Genomic DNA, 26,207 nt, shown 5'->3' on the forward strand with positions numbered 1-26,207 from the left:
TGAGAAGGCAGTATAGTGTAAAAATGTGCAACATTTTCTTGTTAATGGTATCCGCTGTGGAACAGTTTATTTGAAGTTTGCTGTAGCAATTATTTGGTGACCCTGGGCCAGTCATTTTTCTGAACTTCATTTTCCTTATTTGTAAAATGATTGTACTAGTGTCTAAGGTTCTTTCCAGCTCTAAAGTCTTATAATTCCATTTGAACTTTTTAAAGTAGTGCATTATTGTGTGGGCTTGTTGTCCTTCTCCTTATAGTCACCCACTCAGTTTCTTTGATTTTGTTACCCTTGAAATAGGGAAGAGAGTAAGGCAGATGGTATCTGGAAGGTGATGGCAGTTAGCAGAGCTCCGGGGAACAGTAAATATCTCTTTGCCTCTGCCACCCTGCTCTTGTTTTCTTTCGGTCTAGCTTAAGTCTGAGGTACCATGTGGAGCCAAAACAGATACTTCGGCAGTTCTTCTCTTCCCTTGGCCGCCAGCAGAGATGGGTTGCTGGGTGCCTCTCGCAAAGAAGCAACTACTTGTATATGATTAACCTTCCCAGATGTGTGGGTGTCAGTCCATTTTCAAGGCTTTAATAAGATGGGGTCACTTCTCAATGGACAAAGAGTGCCATTCAAAAGTACTTATGCTATAAGATTATTATTCAGCATAGAGTAAACACCTAAAACAAGGATCCAATTTGATGTAGTGTTTTAGTTAGAATATATCTTCTGTATAGTTTTTAGCATTTGAGTGTGTGTGTGTATGTCATTCTTTTAGAGGAATGGAAAATGACCTAACACAGGATACTTGCCGGTCAAGGTCATTTGTGACACAACCAGTAACTGTATGTTTCATTTAGTGCTAATCAACAGTAATAGCCTGAAGCACTTTGAAAATAAAAATAAAAATGTGGGGGCTAACTTTAAAAATCTAATCCTTACAACTGTTTCTTGAATTAGATAGATGGTATTTATAGTTGGAAAAAAGTGTGGGATGGTGGAAAAAGCATTGACTTTGGAATCAGAAGGCTTGGAGTCAAAGGCTTGGGTACGGTGTGACAGAAGTGATCGTCTTTGAAGGTGCCAGTCCTGTAGTCTCAGAATGTAGAACTAGAAGGGACTCTTGAGATTATCTAGTCTGCTCCCTTATTTTACAGTTGAGGAACTTAGGTTAAGTGACTTGCTTAAAGACAAGTAGAGCTGGAATTGAAAGCCCGTGATGTTGTGTCCCCAGTATTTAACAACAGTGCTTTGTATATAGTTAGCATTCGATAAATGCTTCACTTGTTCATTGATTCTTCTAACTCCCAAATCTAATATTTTCCCCTGCTAAACCAAGCTGACTTTAAAAAGGGAGGGCATATAAATGAGTGACTATCCCTGTGTTTGTAATATGGGACTATTTTAAGTGACTTGTAAAATGTTGCACTTAAACATGGTAGTCAAGTCTAGAGTAATATTTATATATCCTGTCATCAGTCTAGTTCTCTTGCTTTAAGGCCATTGCATCTTGAATTTGGTGACGAAAAGAAGGTTCTGTGAGTTGAAGGAAGAGACAATTCTTTCTAGAGTAAGCAGGTTGGAGACCTTTATGGGGTCATTTGGATCCACTGTGCAGTAGTCAGTTGTAAGAAAATAGCCATTTTGGAGAAGAAAAGTTATAAAAAGAATTCCAATAAATAGTGTCCATGTGTTTCTTTTTAAAATTGAGGAGACATCATTCAAATAACTATGTTCAAACAAGCTTTGTTGTTCCTCCTCATTCTCAAAGAGAACCAATGACATAGGGAGGTTGATTTCTTGACTTGCAAGTGAATAGGATTTAAGTGATACAGGGCTGTGCAAAGTTATCTGTTTCACTCTGTCCTCCAGAGTCATCAGAGTCCAAAGCAAGACATAGGTCAGGACAACTGGAGATGGCCCCTCAAATATGTATATGTAGAATAAAGAGGAAATAGCAGAGGAAGGATGCTCGAATTACAAGGATCAGGAAAGGCTTCCTAAAGAAGGTGGGATTTTAGCTGGGACTTGAAGGAAGCCAGAGAAACTGGAAGCTGGTGATCAAGTACGAGAGCATTACACACATGCATTGGGGACAGCCAGTGAAAATGCCAAGTGTGGAGATGGAGTGTATTGTTCAAGGAGCAATAAGGGGGACAGTGATACTGGATTACAGAGGACTGGTGGGAGAGTAAGGTGTAAGAAGATCATAAAGGTGGTAGTGGGAGTTGGTAGAGGGTGGGATGTCATTATGATGAAGGGTTTTGAATTCTAAGTAAAGAATTTTATATTTGATCCTTTTTTGGTTTGCAAAACACTGTAAAAAGATTATCTCATTTGATACTGTGAGCAGTCCTGGGGGCCTAGGTGCTATTATTATCATCTCCATTTTATAGATGAGGAGACTCAGGTGCACCACCATTGATGGCGCAAAGTTTCATAACTATTCATTGTCCAAGACCAGATTTGAAATCAGTTCTTAACTCCAGCGCCAGCACTCTATCCTACTGCATTACCTAACTGCTGCTTTATCCACGGCTAGCTTCATACTTGGATGAGGGTACATGCTCCCCCTAGCTCTCAACCCTAAACTGGCTTTATTATTGGAATATAAGCAGAGCACGTCTCTGGGTTAGGAACTGGTAAAGTATTGGGTTTTTAAGATCGACTTGAGTCAGGATTCAAGAGTAAGTTATTTGAGGTTGCAGGGTATCCTTGAGAAGCTTTTTAATTCTTCCTAGTCGTTATGATTTTGTATATGTGGTACTGCCACCAAAAGAAAAGTTGTACCTGTTATTAGGGTAATGAAGATGTAGCATTTAGGTTTAATTTATACATGAATAATAGAAGCAGGGACTTATGAAAGAATGGGCTACTTACATAGTTCTAAAATGTAGAATACCTTTTACTGTTTAAAAACTATAAAGGAATGGGAAAAATATGACCTGCTTTAAATTATTATAAACTCCACTAATCTAAACTTACAGGTACTCCTAGACATCTCCTTTCCCCAGGCACTGAAAATACTACAGGTATGGATTATTTTGTCAGTACTCTTCTCCTTTGAGCGCTGAGTGCCCTCAAGTGGCTCTTAATGTCATAAGCTCGCTTGTTCTGCTCTTTGGAAGAAAGATGCACTCTCTTTTCTGAATTTTCTTTGTTGTCTCAAACTGCCTTTTAAAAAGAAAGCATATAAAATTGTGTTCATTTTACTTGTCCCTATTCTACCCTGGGCTACTTATTCGGGATAGAGTTTATAACTTGTTTGTAGGAGGACTAAATCCTTAATCATCTTGAATATTTCAAAACCTGAACAAAATATGATTTATGGACTATTCACAAATATTATAAAAGCAGATTCAATAAAGGCTGATTGGAAGTAGATTCTTTTTGAGGGTGGAATGGAAACATGGTTGAGGTATGTTTGGAAGATCTAAGTGCTTATTTGAAGAAAGGTAACTCAGAAGTGGTAAGGTAAAGGAATCCTGGCTTCTAATATCTGTTCAAGGCCTGCCACAGTTATGAGTTGAATGGTCAAGATAGAATCTACTTGTGTAGATTGAAGTGGATGTTTCAAACAAAACTACTTATATAGGACTTAAGTGGTTGTTTCAAATGAGTGAGCTTGACTTTGATTCTAGCAAAAATTCTTGAAAAGTTTTTTAAAAGGATGATTTTGCAAGCATTTAGGAAGGGAAGCAATGATTCATTCAGAAGAACCAGTGTTGCTTCATGAAGAACAAGTCTTGCCAGATTAATCTTATTTTTTTCTCTCCTCAGAAGAAGGGAGTGCTTTTGACATGCCAGATTTAGTAAGACATATGACAGGGTATTATTATAACTTTGTGGACAGCATGAAGAAATACATAGGTTGAATGATAGTACATGTAGGTGAATTTGACTTATACAGGGTGAATTGATACAGGCTGAAAGACTAGGTCCAAAGAGTAGTCATTAATAGATCAGTAATACCTAGAAGGAGGGTTCTATTGTTATTGCTCCAGAGGTCTCTCCTAGGCCCTGTGCATTTCAACAGTTTTATTGATGATTTGGGTGAAGACATAGATTTCTTATTTATTGTTTAAAGCATGAATGGTAGGGAAAGCTCCTCAGAGTCAACATCCAAAATGAACTTGGTGGGTTAGAAAATTGAGCAGAAAAATGAAATTTGATTTCAGAATTGAAAGTAAGAGTTATCTCCACATATATTGTGCATTCATGTTGTGTGAAATGCTTTATAACAGTAACTGAAAGCAATAAGCAACTTTGGTCTTTCCTGTAAAACTGGCACTACTTTGAATTGGCTTCTCTATCCTATTTCTTTATTATTGTAGTTTTGGAAATATTGTTAATATCCTGTATTTAGCAATGCTTCAATGTTATGAAAAGGTGGTTAAAAATACTGAGGATCTTAAGAAATTGGAAAGAAATGTATCCAAAAGCGAATTTTACTATACAGTAGATGTTTTCTGATGTCAAGTGTTTTGAATTTGGTCTTTAAAGAATTGTATACAACTTTTGTCAACATACTCATATTGCTACTCCTGTCTAATTGTGCTTGCAGAATTTAAAACTGCTGGTGGAATTACAAAATGCTCTTTTAAATTCGTTTCTCAGCATTCAATTTCAAACCTTGTGCTACCTTTTGGAAAAGCTGTCTTGAGGAAGGCCATTAAACCCAGACCTTGGTTTCCCTTAAAGCACTTTTTCACTGTGCTTTCGACAATTTAAAACTTTTTTCTCCCAGTTATTTTTTTTTTTTTAAGGTTGAATTGCATGTGTATTTGCCATTAGATTATAGATCTGTAACTGGAAGGAACCTTTGAGGTCTTCTGATCCAGAGGTATCAGATACTTTGAGTCCATTTTGCACCAGCTTAGGACATAATTTGGAAGTACCTAACAAAAATAAAGGCATAATTGAACGTAAATAATGTTCATATGTGGTTTTAAAGTCAATGAAGTCAATATGTGGCAACAGGGATCCTTTTGTGCAGACCCTCATTTCCGTTTCAGTTCTTTGATACCACGAATCTAGTCTGTTCTCCTCATTTTTTAGGCGAGAAAACTAGGGAGTCTACAGAGGAAGAAAACATCTTAGACCAATCTTAATGTCTAAGTTTCAACACTCTATCTGCTGAACTCTGGCTACCCTATGGCTTCTCTGTGGTAGTTTCAGGATTTCAGACAGCTTTATGTTCTGTTACTGGCAGATGGGTATATTTGGTGTCAGGGCAACATTTATTCATGAAAGATAACATGAAAAAAGAGAAGAGGAAGCACAGAGAGAAATCTCTCTAGGTGGTAAAAGAGATTTTATTTGAATTTAAGAAGTATTAATGTTTTCTAGGTAGAGAAATTTGACCAAAAATCACTGTTTTCACTGCTTTGTATTTCTTCAAATAGAACTAGCTAAAAACTGGTATTTTCTTTCCAGTGATGCAGTTTTAATAGAAATGGTTTTGTGTTCAATGTTCCTTGAGGAACTAAGAGTAGTGCTTTATGCAACTATCAAAAAGAAATGGAACTCTTAAGCTCCTTAGTCAGTTTATTTAGACTCAAACTGCTGAGTACTTTACAGAATGCATTCAAGAGAAAAGTAATCATCAGGTAGCTAGACTGATCCTGACCAGTTTACCCATAGCCCTTACACCTTTTGCCAAAAGAATAAAAAATAGAAATATTTTTATGTATACTTGTGGTTAGTATACATATTTTGAACTCTTAAATATGGAAATCTTTTCATATATACATAATATTCTATATTCATGTTCTTTATTTAAATTTTTATTTGATAGGTTTTATTTTTCTGTCATTTGCTAATATATTCTTCCCTTTTCTTTCTCCCAGAGAACTATTCTTTTTTTTCCCAAAGAATTGAAAATTAGCAAAATAAACCAACAAATTGAAAAAGTCTGACATATACAGTGTTCCACATGTAAAGACCCCTACCTTTGCAAAGAAGGGAGAGGAAGGAAGTTTCACTCTTTGGGACCAAACTTGGTCATTTTTTCAGAGCCATTCACTTTCAGTTTTGTTAGTTTTTCTGCTTACCTTGCTCTAATCTTTGTCAAGTATATTTTTAAAAAATTCTGCTTAATTTGCTGCAGTTCATATAAGTCTTCCCAGCTGTGATTCCACTTTGTACTTCAATAATTCATGTAATTCAATAATATTTCATTTTATTTATGTATCACATTTCATTTAGCAGTTCTCCAATTGTTGGTCAGCAGCTTTACTTCCGGTTATTTGCTGCTGTAAAAATTACTTCTGTAATTATTGGTAAGGGAACTTTTTTATTTTTTTAAATTAAAAAGAATCATTTTCAATTTTCAACATTCACTTCCACAAAATTTTGAATTTCAAGTTTTCTTCCTGTCTTCCCCCTCACTTCACCCTAGGACAGTGTGTATTTTGATTACCCTTTACTCCAATCTGCCCTTCCTTCTATCACCACCTTCCCATCCCCTTCCCTTCTATTTTCTTATATGACAAGATAGATTTCTATACCCCATTGCCTGTATGTCTTATTTCCTAGTTGCATGCAAAAATAATTTTAACATTCATTTTTAATATATAATTTATATATTTTTCAGTTCTTAACATTCCCTTCCACAAGAATTTGAATTCAAAATTTTCTCCCCATCTCTTCCCACCCCAACCCGCCCCAGGACAGGATGCACCCCATCCACCCCTTCTTCCAGACTTTCCTCCCTGCTGTTAACCACCCTTCTTCCATTCCCCTTCCCCTCTGTTTTCCTGTAGGGCAAAATAGATTTCTATACTCCATTGCCTGTATAGCTTAATTTCCAGTTGCCTGCTAAAACAATTTTTAACATTCATTCTTAAAGTTTTGAGTTCCACATTCTCTCCCTCTCTCCCCACCCACCCTCATTGAGAAAACAAGCAATTCAGTATAGGTCATACATGTGTAACAATTGCAAAGCACTTCCATAATTGTTATGTTTAAAAGACTAACCACATTTCCCTCTGTCCTATCCTGCCCTCCATTTATTCTATTCTCTCCCTTGACCCATCCTCCCATAATAGTGTTTGCTTCTGATTATCCCTTTCCCCAATTTGCTGTCCCTTCTGTTATCTTCCCTCTGCTATCCCCTTCCCCCTTGCCTTCCTGCAGGGTAAAATAGATTTCCATATCCAATAGAGCGTATGTCTCTTACTTAAGCAAAATCCCAGGGGAGTAAGGAATTATTTTCTTCAGTGAGCTTTTGGACTTCTTTTTCCAATTGACCTATTTTGCTTTTTAAGGCATTTTTCTCCTCATTGGCTTTTTGGACCTCTTTTGCCATTTGGGTTAGTCTAATGTTAAAGGTGTTATTTTCCTCAGCATTTTTTTTGGTTTTAGCAAGCTGTTGACTCATTTTTCATGATTTTCTTGCTTCACTCTCATTTCTCTTCCCAATTTTTCCTGTACTTCTCGTACTTGATTTTCAGAATCCTTTTTGAGCTCTTCCTTCATCTGAGACCAATTCATGTTTTTCTTGGAGGCTTTGGATGGAGGATCTTTGGCTTTGTTGTCTTCTTCTTGTTGTATGTTTTGATCTTCCTCATCACCAATGATGTATGAAAATACCCCCTCACTGAGAAAGTAAGAATCTGTAGTCTGTTTCTTTTTCCCTATTTGCTCATTTTCTCAGCCAGTTACTTGACTTTTGAGCTCTTTGTAGGGCTCCAGAAGCAGTCTCTACTTCAGCATATATATGCCTGTCTTCAGGTTAACCAAGTGTTGAAACACAAAGAATGAAGAGCAGAGGGCATAAGGAAGTCTATATCAGTTACAGAACAGCAAGGTCAACGAATTTGTTGAGTTTTTTTTTATTGCTTTATGATCAAATAGAAAAGGTAATCAAAATACAAAAAATAGCTAAGTTGGAGAACTGTGCATATGCAGGACTATACCAGCTGTGCTCTGCTCCCAGCTCATTGCAATAGACCCTTCCTGTACATCTTCTAGACTGTCTTGGGCTGGAAATTTGCTTCAGTCTGACCTTTTGTGGCTTCTGTTGCTCTAGTATTTGTTTAGAATCATTTTTTGTAGCTTTTTTGAGGTGTTTGGGAGGAGAGCTCTAGCTGGTCCCTGCTTCTACGCTGCCCTCTTGGGTCTGCCCCTGGAGTTTATAGGGGACCTTTTTTTTTTTTTTTTTTCAAGAATCATAACCTCTTTGGGTATATGCTCAAGTGTGCATATTCTTAAACTCCAAATAAAGACAGTCCCTCATCTTGGTTCAGCTCCTCTCTCTTCACTGTGTGTCTAAGATGCTTCTGATAGAGCCTGGTCAAGAAATAACGTCTAGTTTACCTCTTTAGGTTATTTTAAATTCCCTGTGAAATGTTGAACACTTTATAGTATAATTTCACATGCATGTGCTTTCTTTTATCACATGGAAACATGTTTTGCTTGGCTGAATATGTGTAACCTATATAAAATTGCTTGCTGTTTGGGTGGGGGAGGTAGAAAGAAAAAGGGAGAGAATTTGAATTCAAAATTTGAAAAAATGAATGTTAAAATTTATTTATGTGTAATTGGGGAAAAATAAAATTTAAAGAAAGGGAAAAATAATTTCACATCCATATGTGAAAAAAGAAATTATTAGTCTAGAAATTTTCCATGTATGCTAAAAATTCAGTAATGATAATTTATATACTAAAGCCGTTATTATTTGGTATAGTCCCGAATATGCATAATGCTCAGACTTAGCTATTTTTTGCATTTTGATTACCTTTTCTCTCTGATCATAAAGCAGTAAAAAAGCGTATAAGTTCATTGACCTGGGTATTTGGTGATTGATATAGACTTTCTTACGCCCTTTGCTCTTCATTCCTTGTGTTTCAACACTTGGTTAACTTGAAGACAGCCATATGTACTTTGTGCCAGATGCTGTGCTAAGCTCTGGGTTTGCAAAGAAAAAGCAAAAAAATAACAATAATAACGTAATAGTAGTAGAGCTAATGTTTATGTAGCGCTGGGAGATTTGCAACGTACTTTATATAGATTCTCTTATTTGGTCCTCACCACAACCCTGTGAGGTAAGTGCTGTTATTATCAGTTCTGCGGATAGGCAACGGGAGACACAGAGAGGTGAAGTAACTTGCTCTGAGTCATATAATCAACAAACATTATTAAATGCTTATTGTTTGCTGGTTGGAGACATGTTTATTGGTATCACTTCAGGTTGACCATCATATGCAGATACTGCATTTCAATTTCTTCTATCTAGAGAGTGTTGCTTTATGTCATGAACTTTTCAAGTACATAGGCAGAGGATTTGAGCAATCTTGACCTTTATAATTTGTCATCATTATTGTCTATGTATTATCTATATGCATAAGTTAAGTATGCTATGTGTTTAGACAATTTAAAGTTTAAAATAAGTTTAGGAAAACTCTTAAAATCAACTTCAAGAAATATATAAAAACAACTCACCCTTCATCATGGAGGAGGGATTTATTGAGGATGAATAACTTCTCCAGGCAAATAAAATCTATTCTTCTTTGAGCCTTGAAGTTTGTTCAATTTAAGTTTTAAAAAAATAACTCTGAAGGGCATTAAATCTACATGCTTCTAGAGTCATGACTTGTTCTTCTCACCTGGTGGTTCATATTTACCAGGTAAGAGATGTTCTTTCAGATTCCACTGTCTTTTGGAGAGCTAGATCCAGATTCTCATGAGGTACAAAGGATTATAGGATTTAGAGCTAGAAGAAACCTTAAGAGATTATTTAGCTGAATTTCGCAGAAAGTCTAGAAAGGTCAAATGACTTGCCCACAGTCACACTGGAAGTAAGTAGCAGAGACAGAATTCACATAAGAGAGTTCTGATACCAGATCAAGTGCTCTTTTTACTACCTCTCTCTGTGCTGAACATAATCCACCTCCTTTGAGGACTCAGGGTCATCATTTTGAACAATTACAAGTGACGTCCTCAAAGCACATTGGTAACATTTGCCTCAAGACTAAATTCTAGATCTTTGAGCTTTTCTAGTTGGTTTTCTTCTGTATTATCAGTTCTCAATTTTTGCTGCTGTTAGGTATATGATTTTAGATTTTTTTTTTCACTATTCATTTGCTACTCTTAAACTACTTGGTCATTGATTTTACAAGCTTAATTTTTACATAAACGCCAATGCATAGTGCTTAAAGTATTGAATTATTGTGTTGTTAAGATTCCTGGTTGGAGGTTAGCTGTACCAATTTCTTCTTCATTTTCATCTCTTCTCCCCACATAGAGCAGACCATTCTCATCCCCACCCCGAAATGTTCTGTTGAGCCTTAGAATTCTACTCTGTGATCTAATTTATTAGATTGTCTTTGTAATCTTAGTCGTTATTGGTGAGTGCAAACTCATCTATCGACATCTAACTGCCCCCAAACCATGCTTTGCCTCCCTTCCAAACATTCACAGGAAACCCAGGTCTCTTGACATCTGCTTTGCCTCAGCGGACTGTGACTCTCTTTTCCCTCTAATTCCCCCTCTCAGTATTAGCATTATTACTTGAAAGGCTGCAGGTGTTTTCTTTTCCTGCCCTCTGTAGGTGGAAGACTCTTCTTTGTCATTTCTACCTCCTGACTGCCTTGATTCCCTGGTTTCTTTTAAGTCCCAACTAAATACCACCTTCTACAAGAAGCCTTGCTCACTGTCTCTTAATTCTTATGCTTTCTTTCTGTTAATTAACTGTACATATTTGTTTGCTCCCCCATTCCATTATGAGGCCCTTGAGAGAAGGGCCTGTGCTTTGCCCTTTTTTTGTATCCCCAGGACTTAACCCTGTGCTTTAACTCATAGTAGGTACTTAATGCATTTGTACTGACTGACTGACCCTGTGGCTGTACTCTAAACTCCTGTGACTCCACAAACTGAAACTCTTTTCCATGGTCACCGCTTTCTTATATTTATTATCTTTCCCTATTCAACCCCTTGAGAGGAAGGCTGTTTAAGTGGGGATATTTGTGTCCCTAGTTCTTAGATAAGTTTCTGGCAGATAATAAGAACTTAGTGTTTTTCATTCATTTATTCCTTAACAAAGTACATGGGCTCTGTGACAGCTATTTTTTTTTTTAACTGTTCAGAGGCCTTTCCCCTTCTTATATGTAGTATATAGCAGGCTCTTAACTCTACCTTGGTGAGCTGAATAAAGAAAAATTATAGGAACTTTTCAGCATGCTTTCCCATATATTTATTTCCACAGCAGTATGGTAGTGTAAGGTATTCTTTTCAATTTACTGATGATATTGTGAGAAACAGGTGATGATTACCTGTTCATAATTCAATAATTTAATTTAACAAGCATTAAGTTTCTAGCGTATATCCTCGGCGGCAAATGGCAAACCACTCCAGTACCTTGGTCAAGAAAATCTCAGATGGGATCCAACAGAAGAGTTGGACACAACTGAAATGTCTGAACAACATATATACTCAAGGTGCTGCACTCAGTGCTGAGATACAAAGATGCAAAATGGCAGCCTCTGCATTAAGGAGCTTATAGTTGACTAATGGAGCATAGTGTATGTAAATATATGCAGTATAACGGAGGAGATCAGACAGAGTGCTGAAAGAAAACTTGAAAATGAAAGTCACACAACTAATGACAGCTGAAACTAGAATACAGGTCTTTATGTGTGTATGTGCGCGCACATACATATACACATGTATATATACATATACATACATATGTATATTGGAGGGTATGTCTGAAGTTGATTATTTATAATATAAAAATGTTAGATACTGCTTTTTAAATTTAAAAATGTTTTTGCATATATATTCATATATAGGAATACATATGTATGTAGATACATACGTGTCTTCATTTGAAACTCATTAAACTGATGAGAGATGCTAAGGCAAGATAATAGCTAGGTTAGGAAATTTAACTTGTTGGAGGTTTCACAAGAAGTTTACTGATAGAGTCAAAAGGGACTCTAGTTTTTTCTCCCTCATACCATACTCCTATTTACTTAATACCTTTATAGACAAAAAAGTGGTTTTCATTTAGTATTTTTATATGCTTCCAAGCAGTAAAAAAAAGCAAAAAAAGATTTGTAGAAATAATCTCTGCCTCCAAAAAAGAAAGAAAGATGAATTAATTTTGATGGTGAGTATTTTGTTTATCTAGTTGTGCAGAAATTGTTAATTCTTGCATACAGAGATACTCAGAGGTCTCTGATGCCTTGCACATTAAGCACCAAATAGATGCTTGCTGACTGAATGAAATACTACACATTTGCGGTCAAAAATAGTAGAAGTAATCGTTGATAAGAAGATATGTAATTAAAACAGAAAGACAAAATTAAATGCCAGCTTTTATCTTAAATGCTACTGCTTGAGCAAAAGTGGGCACCATTAGAAGAGGAAGAAGAGGCAGATGGAGATTGTATGTGTTTGTCCTTTGTTGCTGAAGAAGACCATGCCATCAGAGAAATGATGACATGACTTGCACTTGACTTTGTTTTGAGTGAGGGAGGGCTGTGCAGGTCACTTCTCCAGAGCCATCTGAATCAGGATGACTGGAGATGACCTAGGATGAGGCAGTTGGGGTTAAGTGACTTGCCCAAGCTCACACAGCTAGTGAGTGTTAAGTGTCTAAAGTGAGATTTGAACTCAGGTCCTCCTGACTCCTGTACTGGTGCTCTATCTACTGCACTGCCTAGCTGCCCCAGATGGAGATTGTAGAGATTTTGAAAAGGACTTTTGTGTATTTTAAAGTGATTTGAGGTTTATTACCCTGATTACTATATGATTTTGTTTTCAAAAACTTAAGGATTTTCTCTTTTCTTGAGACAGGTTTATTACTAGTGTGGTTAGTGCTTATCAGCTCTATTTAGTCTTTTTTTTCCCTTTTCTTCCCAAGAATTGAAAAGAGGGAGAAATCTATTCCTAAGGAATCTAGGTATGTGTTAGAATAGATTGGGGAAAGGGATTAAAGAAAATAATGCCTCTGTTTGTATGTTTGTATGTATGTGTAAGAGAAAGGGCCTGAAATGTAAATGCTGAAAGACCTAGCAAAAGTATGGAATTTGAATTGCATATAATGCTTCTAGTTAGGGAGCTTTGTTTTACCACCCTCAGAGGTACTCCTAGGAGGTCAAGCTGATGGGGGCAGGTTGGGTGAGGTGTACTTGGCCTTGCTTTTTAGAGGGAATCCAGATATATCTGTCTTGGATATGTCATCTCTTCCTTTAAATTATTTTTTACATTGAATACTTAAAGGAGTCCAAAGACCAAATAAAGACTCTGCCTTTGCCTTCAAGGAGCTTATGGGCTAATACACAAAAAGAAACCATTTCTATAGTTAGCTGACACAAGGCAGAACATGAAAATACTACCAGAAGGAGTTAGATCAGAGAGAGTTAGGTCATTGCTTATAAAGAGCAGTGATTAGGGAAGGAGTAAGTTTGGGAGGAGTAAGAGTACCACTAAAAGATGGGATCATGGCAGAGTTGTTTGGGAACCATACATCTCCTGGGGGAGGGAAGTAGAAAATAACCAGGAAATTGATTTTGAAAATTTTGCATTGTAAACGGATAACTTTGATTACATTAAACTGAGAAGTTTTTGCACAACCAAACCCAATGCAACCAAAATCCGGAGGGATGTAGTAAATTGGGAAAGAATTTTTACAGCTAAGCTCGGGGATTAAGGCCTCATTTCTAGAATATATAGAGAACCGACTCAAATGTATAATCATACAAGTCATTCCCCAATTGATAAATGGTCAAAGGATATGAACAGGCAATTTTCAGAGGAAGAAATTAAAGATATCTATAAGCATATGAAAAAATGCCCTAAATCACTATTGATTAGAGAGATGCAAATCAAAACAACTCTGAGGTACCACATCACACCTATAAGATTGGCAAACATGACAGAACAAGAAAATGATAAATGCTGGAGAGGATGTGGGAGAGTTGGAACACTAATTCATTGTTGGTGGAGCTGTGAGCGCATCCAACCATTCTGGAGAGCAATTTGGAACTATGCCCAAAGGGCTACAAAAATGTGCATACCCTTTGACCCAGCAATATCACTACTAGGACTATATCCCCAAGAGATCATAAAAATGGGAAAGGGTCCCACATGTACAAAAATATTTATAGTAGCACTCTATGTAGTTGCCAAAAACTGGAAGTCAAGGGGATGTCCATCAATTGGGGAATGGCTGAATAAATTATGGTATATGAATGTAATGGAGTACTATTGTGCCATAAGAAATGATGAACAAGAAGACTTCAGAGAGGCCTGGAAGGACTTATATGACCTGATGCTGAGTGAAAGGAGCAGAACCAGGAGAACTTTGTGCACAGCAACGACCACAGTGTGCGAGAGTTTTTTCTGGTAGACTTGGAATTTTGTAATAACGCAAGAACTTCTTATAAAAAAAAAAAAATCCCAAAGGTGGTTCTCAAGGCAAAATGCCTTCCACACTCAGAGAAAGAAATATGGAAGTCACTCGCAAAATGTAGCAGATCATGTTTGTGTATGTGTATGTGTTTGTGTATCATGTTTTGATTTGTTATATGATTTCTTTCATTTATTTTAGTCTGACTACATAGCATGACTATAGTGAAAATATACTCAATAGGAAAGTATATGTAGAACCTATACAGAATTGTATGCAGTCGTGGGGAGGGAGTGGGGTAGTGGGGGGTAGGTGTGGGGGGGATAAAAATCTCAATTGTATGGCAGTGATTGTTAAACATTAAAAAATAATAAAAAAAATTTTTGCATTGTACTAGAGATGAGGTGTGTGTGATTGGTTATGGGAGGTGGCATTCATTTGTGGAAGAAGGCTCAGATTGGTATATGCAAAATAATCTGGAAGGAAACAGATTTAGCTGTAAGAAGGAATATAAATTATAAATGCAGGAAGAGTTGTAGAAAGAATTAGAAAGGAACTTAATTGGTCACATCCAAGAAATAGAAAGAAAACCTCAAAAAGAATTAAAGGGAAAAACTTGAACAAAAAATATTTTGCTTCAGTGGTTAAAAAAGGAGATTCAGACATGATTTTGGATACTGCAAAAGTAAAAATAGATATAGTCAAGACAGCCAGAGAAACAACATATTCTTAAAGACATGAGATAATAATGACCAATCTTTATGTATGTTTTTAAAATCTTAGTCAATTTTTTACAGTGATCATCTTGAGGTTCCCAGTAACCTTATTAGATGCATAATACAGATGCTTTTACCCAAATTTTATAGATGAGGAAAATGGTAAAATTGAGATTCAGAAAGGTAAATGATTTTTGCTTGATGTCACAGCTAGCATCTAGCATGGGATCTGATGCCAAGTCTTCACGACTTTACCTTTAGTTAGGTCTTTATTCACTAGAACAAAGCATATGGCTTAGAGGAAAACAGAACTGTTAAAAATTTTATCTTTACCAAGCTGGACTTAGAAGTAAAGAAGACTTGAGTCAAGTTCTTTAGATCCTTATTAGCTATGTCACCATCATTTAGTCATTTAGTTTCTGATGCTCAGTTTTTTCATCTGTAAAATGCAGATAATAATAGCACCTTACAGAGATCTTGTGAGGTAACTTGTAAAGTGCATTGCAGCTATCACCTTTAAAGTGATAGCTACAAAAGGTATAACATCAATATAATAGGCCAACTCTTAGCTCAGATTTGAGATTGAAATGAAATGAAACTGTCTGAGGACATCTGAGAGTTAACAAAAGGAAATTTACATGGCCAAAGCATGGAAAAGATATTAAGTGAAGATGCAACATTGGTTCAGTTGGTCATTGCTTCATTGCCTTTTTGTTACCTTTAGAATCCCCAACTCAGAAGTGTGAGAGGAAGGAGCCAGGTGATTCCTTCTGCCCTGGCTTGTTGTAACAAAAAGCCACCAGAGAAGCTACTCACTCCAGTCCACTTCTTCAGTCCCTGCCTGTGACAGGGCTTTAGGTTAGTTCCCACCACTGTTTTTTGTATTGCTTAATATTGATGCTCATGATTATTGGATGAAATTATCTTGACATAATCTCGAATTGTCCTAATATCTTCATACGCTATAGCGTATTGGAGGCAAGCACATGATGGTGTATTTTTCTCTGAGATAATGCTTATTCTAATTAAAAGGCAATGAAAATAGTGAGATTTTATATTCTCTTATGTAACTGAAGGTGTGGTCTGCCTTAGACAATGATCTACAGCTCTGTCACCTGTAATCCTTGCTACTGAGGAGTCTGAAGTTGTTGCATCTCTTGAGTTTGGGAGTTCTGAGCTTTAGTGGGTTATGCCATTGGAGTGTTCACTAATATGGTGAGCTCTAGGGATACGGGTGAGGAAGAGGTCCACTGTTGGAAAGGGAACAGGTCAAAGCTGTTTGAATCAGGCCTCTGAATAGCCTTTGTACTTTGTACTTGCAACTTGGAAAAGATAGTGAGATCTAGTCTTTGAAGAATCTCTGCTAGAGGGAGAGGGAGAGATAGAGGGGCCTGCACAAACTGGCTTGTTCCTTAACTCAAGTTTTCATTGAAGATTCAAAATATTTATGGATATTTCTTATAAAGATTTTTGGAGAGATGAGGAACTAAGTATAGGAGTTAGTAGTTACTGGTTTTTTTTGTGCTTAGTTATATTTGATCTTGTTCATTCTTTTGGAATTTTCTACTTTGAGATATCTTGAAAACAGATGAAAATCAAACCCTGAGAAGCAGTTTTGGCCCAGTAGATATGGAGCTGGTCTCACAGTCAGGAAGATTTGGGTTCAAGTTTCTTTTCTGATACATACTCTCACTTATTTCTTAACTCTTTACAGTCTAACTTTTGACCTCATAATTCAACTGAAACTGCTCCCCCTAAAATTACTAATGATCTCTTCATTGCTAACTTAATGACCTTTTTGCAGCCTTTAATGATGGCAGTCACTCTCTTTTCCTTGATAACTCTTTTTTCTCTCTAGGTTTTCTTGATCTTACTCTCCCTTATTTTTTCTCCTTTCTATCTGGCCATTCTTTCACTGTCTCCTTTGCTGTGTGTTCCTCTAGTTCGTGCTTCCTAATACCTTGAGTGTGCCACAGGACTCTCTCATGGGTCCTCTTCTTAGACCACTTTACTTGGTGATGTCATCAGCTCCTCTAAGTTCAGTGATCATCTCTATGCTAATGATTCTTAAGTTCACATTTGTATCCTTAATCTGCCTGCTGACCACCAGTCTTACGTGCCCATATTACGCTTGGACTTAAAGTGTATGTCCTGTAGAAATTTAAACTCACAATGTCTAAAACTGAATTTATCTTCTTCCTCCCAAACTCTTCTCTCTTTCAGACTTCCTTATTAGTGTCTAGGATACCACTGTCCCCCTACCCTGAAATCCAGTCATCCAGGTTGCAGAATGTATGTCTTCTTTGACTCCTCACTATCTCTTCCCATATTGATTCTGCCAAGGCTGTAGATTTTGTTTTCATAACAACTTTCTCATTTGCCCTCTGTCCTCTGACATTGACAGTACATCTGGATGATTTAAAAAGCTTTCTATTTGATCTCCCTGCAAGAAGTCCCTTCCCTACTCCAGTTTATCCTCCAGCCATCAATGATCTTCCTCAAATTCAGATCTGACCATCTAATCCCTCCTTACTCAACCTTACTCAGTCAAACTTCATTTCGTTTATCTGTTAGACTTACCCAAAAGTGATAGAAGGATATTGATGTCTCTTTTCACTATAGACACTTTTTTGTCTGTGCCTTCCTGTAGTTCAGATAATGTCTTCATTACGCTAAGGCATTTGGAATGTAAAATTTTATTACTGATTTTATTGCTGATACTGGTCCTTTATCTATGGTTCTTTCAATACAATGTAGTTTTCTTATTTATCTCTTTTATTTTTTGAATGTTTTTGCTTTATCAGAAAGCATGATTGCAGTTCCTACTTTTTTTGATTCACTTGATGAGTAATGATTTTTTTTGATCCCCTTAATTTTATTTTGCGTATGTTGTTTGTTTTTTAAATGTGTTTCCATGTGACCAGTTCTGCTTTTTAAGGCTTTCTTCTCCTCATTGGCTTTTTGGACTTCTTTTGCATTTGGGTTAGTCTATTTTTTAAGGTTTTTTTTTCCCAGTTTTTTTTTTGTGTGTGTGTCTAGCAATCTATTGACTCAATTTTCATGATTTCCTTGCATCACTCTAATTTCTCTTCCCAATTTTCCTCTACTTCCCTTATTTGATTTTCAAAATCCTTTTTGAACTCTTCCATTGGGAAGAGTTCAAATGCCACCAATTCACATTCCTCTTGGATGCTTTTGATGTAGGAGCTTTGACTCTGCTGTCCTCTGGTTGTATGCCCTGATCTTCCTTGTCACCAAAGCAAGGTTCTGTAGTCTGAGTTCTTTTACGATATTTACTCATCTCCCAGTCAAACACTTGACTTTCTAACTCTTTGTCAAGGTAGAACTCTGCTTCCATTGAGGGTGGGGGTGGGGGTGGCTGTACTGTCCCAGGCTGCAGGGATTTTGTATCAGCTCCTTTGTCCTCCATGGTGTGTGGGCCCAGAGCTCCAGAAACAGCTTCTGCCTCTGCCTCTGCTGTTGCTGCTACTGCTGCCACCACTGCCACCCCCACCCCAACCCCCTGGGACTGGGACCGGACTGGCCAGACCACCTCTTCTTTCACCCAGGTCCCATCGAGTTTTCCCATGGACCTTTTTGGTGTTTGTGGGTTGAGAAGTCTAGAAATTGCCACAGCTGCTAATGATTCAGTCCCCTGAGGTCTGCTTTGGCCCATCTGTGCTGGTGTGGCCCATGCTGGGACTGCGCTCCTCTCCCTGCTCAGTGGGAAAGACCCTTGCTGTCAACTTTACAGGTTGTCTTGGGCTGGGGATTTGTTTCACTCCGTCATTTTGTGGGTTCCATAGCTTTAGGATTTGTTTAGAATCATTTTTTGCAGGTATTTGAAAGGCTTTGGGGGAGAGCTCAGGGAAGTTTCTGCTTTTACTCTGCCATCTTGGCCCTGCCCCTCTTTAAATGTGTTTCTTATAAGCAACAGATTATGAGGCTTTGTAGGTTTCTTTGTCACTTTTTTCATTTTATTGGATTATTTAATCCATTCACATTTAAAGTTGTTATGAGTTAGATTTATATTTCCCCCCATTTGCCTCTGATACTATTTTTCCTCAGATTATTTATTTTCCCTCTTTTCCTATAAACAGCACTATATTCCTCCAGTTACTTTAGCTCAGTGTTTTAAAGGTAGCTCTATTTCCAATGGCTTTCTTCTCCTCTCCCCCATTTGTTACTCCTTTCCTTTGGGTTTTGCTTATTCCTTTTTCTTTATTGCTTTTATCTGGTTATGTAATTGCTCTTTTCTCCCCTGTCAATCAAATATGTTCTCCCTCCTCTTCTTCAACTAGTCCTGTTCATTAGTAGTTTAAATTTTACTTTTTGTGCTCCTTTCCAAAAAGGATTTCTCCTTCTCTTCATTATCCAGCCTGTCTTTCTGATGACTCTAGATCCTCATTCTCTTGTTCATGATCCCTGTAATTATCTAGTCTCTATATTCTTTGCGTTCTTCATGCAGTCAAAACTGGGTTTCTTTTCTGGGCTCCCCTCTCTAGGCAGTTTCTATCTCTGTCTTATAAAGCTTGCCCTGAGGATTCTTTTCCATTGTACCTCATTCCCAAAACAGCACCAATTTTTTGAAAATGTCAGAAAGAACATTGCCCCATGATCTCCCCCAGTCCCTTATTATGCAGCCTGTCACTGATCTATTCCCACCTCTGTTTACCATTCCCCCCCCCCCTTTTCCTTCAAAATCCCTTCTCTAGGTCCTTGCCCTCCCACTCTCCCAGGTGCCACTTGCCTCCAAAAGTTCCATCTCCTCTTTGTCCTTCAGTAGTACAAGTGGCCTTTTCAAGCACCAAATCCCTCAGAACATACCTGCCTCCCCCATGTAAGATCTCCATCTCCCTTCACAAAACGCTCTCTTTACCTATAGGATCATTTATCAGTGGAGCTGCTTCCCACAATCCAAAGCAAGCCCTCCTTCCTTCTCATCTCCTTTTTAGTTTTTTCACCCTCATCCTCACCCACTCCCCCCACCCCCTGCAGGCAGGCTTCTCTCTTCTGAGACCACAGGGGCCACCTTCCCCTCATTGCTAGCCCTGGATTTGTCCCAGACACATCACACATTCCACTCTATCCTCTTCCCCTCTTGCCCCTTCCATGTGCCTTCTCAGTTTGTACTGTAGCATCCTACAAAAAACTGATCTATTTGTAGGCAGAAGTTAACCAAATTCAACCTACACACCCATGCCTGCCTTTTCACTGTTACCTCCACTGCATTTCTACCTGTATTCTTGTTTCCTTGTGTACATTTAGAAAGAACACTTTTACTGGTCTCTCTGTAGTCATTCTGTTCCTCTTGCTGTCCTTGGCTGCTGCATTTGTTTACTCTTCCTGCATTTCTTTTGTCTGGGGTGTTGGAGAAGCAGACAATCTTGTCTGTTCTCATTTTCTTTCAAAGAATGTTACATATTTCTCTTTATTATTGAATATCCCTCTTTTTTTCATGTATGGTTGAGCTCAGATTTGCGGGTTAGGTTACCCTGAAATACATTCCGAAATCCATTGCTCTTTGGAATACACTATTCCATTTTCTCCTGCATTTTTTGGTGGGTGCAGAATTGTCTTCCATTAGTTGAATTTCCTTTCCTTTATATTTGAAAGTCTTTCTGCTCATTGTTTCTAGAACTTGTTTCTGAATTGAATTGTTAAATTTAACCACTGTATGTCTTGGAGTTTGAAAGCTTGGGTTTTTTTCTGGATACAACTTATGAATTCTTTCAGTTGGTATTTCACTATTTATGTTCAGACAATTTTCTTGTGATACTAAGGTTTTTTTGTCGTGTCATGTTTTTCTGGGAGACCTATATTCTTTAGATTTTCTTGTGCAATTTGTTTGCAGTTAGATCAATTTGTTTTGCATGAATAGTGAGCATATTCTCTTTTAGTGTTACTATTTTTTGACCTTCTTTTAGATTGTCTTTCTTGTCTCTGTATTTTCATTCCCCAATCTATTGTTCTCTTTTTTGTTTCTTTGGTGAGACTTATCACAGATTCTAGTTTTTCTCTTCTGCCTGTGATTTTTGTTGTGCAGATCACAAATTCTGTTCTCAGTATTCTGATTTCCTTTTTGAAGTTCTCAGGAACATTGTGTTTTGGTTCTGTATTCTCACATTTCTCAGGGTTTTCTGTCTCATCAAATTGATTCTTTTTTTTTTTATTAGTAGTTAACCAAACTTGCTTAATAGATCTGGAAGCTATATTTTCTTTTGTTGTTAATGTTTTCCCCTTCTGATTTATCTGCTTATGTTTAAAGTCTTTGGATTTCCTTCTTCCTGAGATGTTTGGTAGTTTCAGTCATTTTTCCCTCATTATTTTCCCCTTTTACTCACTTTCTGACTCCCTCTCCTCTGATGGTGGTTTTTATTGGAGGCTGGATTTCAAATCATTTTTGCCTCCTCTCACTTTGGGTAATTCACAGTATAGGTCTTTGCCCCAAGTAACTTTTGGGTAGACAGAACTGGCTTTGGCTGAATGCTAGGTGCTTTCCTTTGGTCTTAGTGGAATGCTGCACTGCTCCTCCCCATACAAGGTGACCTGGCCCAGTGTCCTTTCCCACTTCTGTTCCTCAGTTCTCTGGCTGGTCATTTGCACTTCAGAGCATTGATTTCATATGAGTTTCATAGGCTATGGGAGGAGATAAAGTGGGTTTTCTGTGGTGTTGAGCTCTCATTTCAGTTAGAATGTCTTCTTATAGAGATCTTTTTGTATTTCAGACACTTGTCTACTTGGGCATTAGTCTGCTGTGGTCCTAGCAGGCTTATTCCCTGGGAGTGATGTCTGTCTCTTCTCTCCCTTTGACCTTCTGTGCTGGCTGTTTTTTTGGAACCCCAATAAATTTCTGATTGGCTGTCCCAGGCCCCAGTAAGCTTGTAGTGGTACTACAGCAAATTTCTATAGCCTAGAGCCAGATCTGCACAAGGCACTGAAAAGAGGAAGAGGCCAGTGAGGTGTGGGGTTGAGTTGTGGTTTTTTTTTTGCAAACTGAAGTGTCAGTCCTTGGGCCAGCTATTGCTGGCATCCTTGCTGTTTGTTGGCCATTTTTGATGCATACTTTCTGTTTTTCAAAGAGGTTTGAGAGTTCATGGGGATCAGAGAAAATGTCTAATCTACCATCTGGTGGGTCGTGTCACTAAATAAACTCGAGTGGTTCTCTGTCACCTCCAGGGTAAAATATAAAATCTTCAGTTTGGCATTCAAAGTTGTTCCTAACCTTCCACCCCTCATCATACATGCACATCTGCCACACACACATATGCACATGCCCTCACATGCATATATGCATACGCACTCACACAAATAGAACCTTTACAGTGTTTTTGTACTTTACTGGCCTCCACGTACTGCTCACACTTTGTCTCCTGATTCTGGATATTTTCACCGACTGTCCCCCATGCCTGGAATTTTCTCTCTACTCCTCTCTGCCTCCTGGCTTCCTTTCCCCCCCTTACTTCTAATGTCTTCCTCTCTAGTCTACCCCCAGTTTATCCTGTGTATATTTTGTTTGTACAGTTACTTACTTGTTAGAGTTGGAGCTCTATGAGAACAGAAACCATTTTTAACCTTCCTTTGTGGCCCTAGCTCTTAGCACAGTGACTGGCACATAGTAAATGCTCAATAAACGTTTCATGACTAGTTGACTGATACTATCCATGTTACCCTGGGTCAGTCACCTCTAAACAGTGAAGACTGTGAGTTGAAGAGAAGATGCTAATTTGTATTGGTTGATTTCCTCCCTGAGAGTTTACTATATACATGCAATCAGAGGTCTCGTTGAAAAAAATTTGGTCTAATTTGCCTGCACTTCTTTTTCTTTCTTTGGTTGTTGTGAGAGATATGAAATAATTAAATTTCCACACTGCTGAAATCACCAGTTTTGAGGGAAACAGAAGTTGTTTAGTTAAGATAGAAGTTATCAGCCAATCAGCAGCAAACCAAGGAGGCTCAGAAGCCATAAACTTGGGGGCCCTGGGCAAATCAGAGCCAGCCACTGTGGGGTCATGAGAGGTCAGCTGTTCTCTTACTACACCACATGCTTCATTAACCCATGCATGTGACAGGAGACTCCCCGCATAGAATTAGAGCCTTATTAGAGCATCATGCGACACATGACAAAGGAAGGAATACATAGGAATGGGAAACATGGAAGGGATATATGAGGAAGATTGTAAATCGGAAGGATTAGGACCAATCCTGATCCAGAAGGGAGAGGTTAGGATTGTTAACCCTGTGAAGCTGCTTCTTGCTTTTGTATTGACACACTCTCAGTTTACTACCTGGGGTATGTTCACTTCTGGGTAATTGAGAGAAATGCACTTACATCTTTCTAACAAAGAAGCTTTGAGACACCGGTCTTTGGAATTGAGTCGGCGGTCATTCTTTGTAGCAGCTGCCATCTCTGTTTCCTTATGTAGTGTAACAGGTACCATGTGTATTAGAATTCCTCTGGTAGCCTCTAAGGTATTAAAATTTACTGTCATTAATGATAAAAATAAACTGGTGTAGATGCTACACATACTGACTGATAACATTCCATTTCATGTCTTTGTTGTCGCCTTCTAATTTACTTTGTGAGTTCTTGTAGGGCTACGTGGCTTCGCTGATTCTAATGCCAGCTTTGCTGACTTGTTTTTGCTTCTACTGCTCTTTGTCATTTTATGAGACACCGTTATTGCTCATAAATGATCTTTCTCTATGATGCTTTGTAAAGAAACTTGTGCCCTACACTGGCATTTCCCTTCTGTGTTTGTCTGCTTGGCAGAGATGAAATATTGCTGGCTAAGATGGCTTCTGTGCTCTTAATACCCCTTCTTGTTTTAATGGATGTTTATATTTATTAAATATTTCTAAGAAATAGTGCTAATCAGTTAGTGTTATTACTTTCATTAGTCTCATTTTTTCAGTCTACAAGTTGTATAAATAGGTCAGATGAGAGCTGTTGTAATTGCCTGCAATATCATCTTACCATTATCCTAATTTGATGTTAATTCTGACCTTTGACCTAACCATGCCAGTTATGAATCAGCATTCAGCAGATTCTGAAATGAATCCAATGTCTGTCACCAACCAGTGTTCCCTCCTTGTTAAGATAGGAATCGTTAATAGTGATATTTTTTGGTGCTTGTCATAACCAGAGCTTTATGCCTCTCCCTTGAATAAAGTATTCATGATATACAGATTTGAGACATCGGAATAATTTATGTGTTCAGATTCTTGCATCTCTTAATCTGAAACCACATTTTCAAAATTTTTGGCACCTTCCCAAACATTTATCTTGGAGATAAAGAGTCAAGTTTACTGTTATTATTTTTTTTTTTGGTGCTGTTGTTGTTGAAGAGAATTTTGTCTAGGTTTTCATAGAATGGCTACATGAAAGAACATTTAAGTAGGTACTTGATTTGTGCCAAGCTTTATGCTGAGTGCTGGGGATATAAATGCACAGGTGAGCTTGTTCCTACTCTCAAAGAATTTACTTGCTAATAGGGAGAGACAGTCTTGGAGAGTGGTTTTGTTTGGTACTGGGATGATGAATGGAACCATTGCGAAGTTGATTGACCAGCTCTTTCCTTGTTTCTAGAGATGGGAGGTGTAGGGGAAGCCAGTAGCTGCACGATGATGGGGGTGGCAGAATGGGACTGGAGCTCAGTGTATTGGGGCCATGTTACACCAGTATAAGGACCACAGGAGTGTAAGATTCCCTAGAGGAGGATTGCTGGAGGTTCTGTATCCCAGCCAGGTTCAGTAGCAGAGTAAATGGTCTGTATGCAAGGCACGGTGGATAGCATGAATATGCGGGGGTACATTTTTTCTTTTTTCATCCTTTCTGAAGTATGTTGGAGCAAAAGTGATCATTTGTAGTAGGAGTGAAACCAGCATTAAACATTTTAAGTTCAAAACATCAAACATAAATGTTTATTAAGTTAAGCCATGATATATATGTATATGTGTACATATATATGTAAAGTATTATATTTTAACATTATGAAGCAGTATTATAAAATTAAAAAGTAAACCCTTTAATTGGTATAATTTATCAGTGAGGATTACCTTTTGATACCTTTTATAGGCTTACCACATTTAACTTTAGAATTATTAATGAAATGGAATTGCCTAACGAATGAAGTGAATATTATCATGTGGGATAGAGGACCTAGTGAAGTTCTTTCTGTTTCCAACATATGCTATTTAGCATTTTATTTTCAAAACATTTAAATTACAGTTGGCTTTACTCTGAAGGATTTCCCTTTTGCTACATTAGGAGCATATACAGAGATTGTATTTTGCCTGAGACAATAATTTGAATATTTGAATATTATGTCTCTCTTACAGTAACTAAAGTTTTCTCAATAAATAGCAAAGATGAAATTTATATTTTATTGTGAAAGAAAGTGATTGTTGATGTCACAGACCCTTTGTTATTTATTTATTGAAATTAAATTTTATTTTTTTCAAAATGTCAAGCATTTATTTTTTTTTTCTTCTCCTTACCTCTCAATCCACCTCTAGCTGAGGGGAATAAGGAAGAAAAAAACAAAACATTTGTAACAAATGTGCATAGTCGAGAGAGACACATTCCCATATTGTCAAAGTTTGAAAATATGCATCTCATTCTGCATATTATTAATCCATCACCTGTTTGTCAGGAGGTGTAGCGTCGGAGTCCTCAAGTATCTCTAAGTTATTCATTTTTTACCGTAGTAAATTAGTTACAAATATGGAAATGAGACATTTATCAAGGAAACATGCAAAGATTTATTTTCCCAGTTAACTGTTTCCTTTCTAATCTTATACACATTGGTTTTGTTTGTTCAAAAACTTTTGAATATTATGTAAACTTATCAGTTTTATCTTCTGATCCTTTGATTACTTGACCATGAATTCCCTCTGCTGTACCCTGTACCTACCCTGTACCCACAGATTTGAAAGATAATTTTTTAATATCTCAATCATGTATCCATTTGGAGCTTATCTTGATATAAGGCATGAGGCATTGATCCAAACTTTGCTTCTATCAGACTACTGTACAGTTTCCCCAGAAATTTTTGTGGTGTTGTTAGAGACACTCTTGACACTAATAAGATATCAAGGAAAACTTATTGCAGTAGAGTTCAGAGGAATTGATCACTTGTCCAAAGCGG

At 37.5% G+C, this 26,207-nt stretch overlaps 1 protein-coding gene across 10 annotated transcripts in view; it reads left to right on the forward strand.

Moving 5' to 3' along the window:
* The window catches only part of CASK (calcium/calmodulin dependent serine protein kinase), a 436,118-nt gene that overhangs the window by 22,513 nt on the left and 387,398 nt on the right, over positions 1 to 26,207 (forward strand). Inside the window, exon 2 of one of the 10 annotated variants that reach the window (XM_072615132.1) lies at positions 15,782 to 15,915. The exons of the other annotated variants lie outside the window; for them this stretch is intronic. The gene's annotated coding sequence lies outside the window, so the exon portion shown is untranslated. The remainder of the gene's footprint in view (positions 1 to 15,781; positions 15,916 to 26,207) is intronic. 10 annotated transcript variants of the gene reach the window in all.

Source organism: Notamacropus eugenii, chromosome 5 (assembly GCF_028372415.1).
Source record: "Notamacropus eugenii isolate mMacEug1 chromosome 5, mMacEug1.pri_v2, whole genome shotgun sequence".
NCBI classification, from domain to species: domain Eukaryota; kingdom Metazoa; phylum Chordata; class Mammalia; order Diprotodontia; family Macropodidae; genus Notamacropus; species Notamacropus eugenii.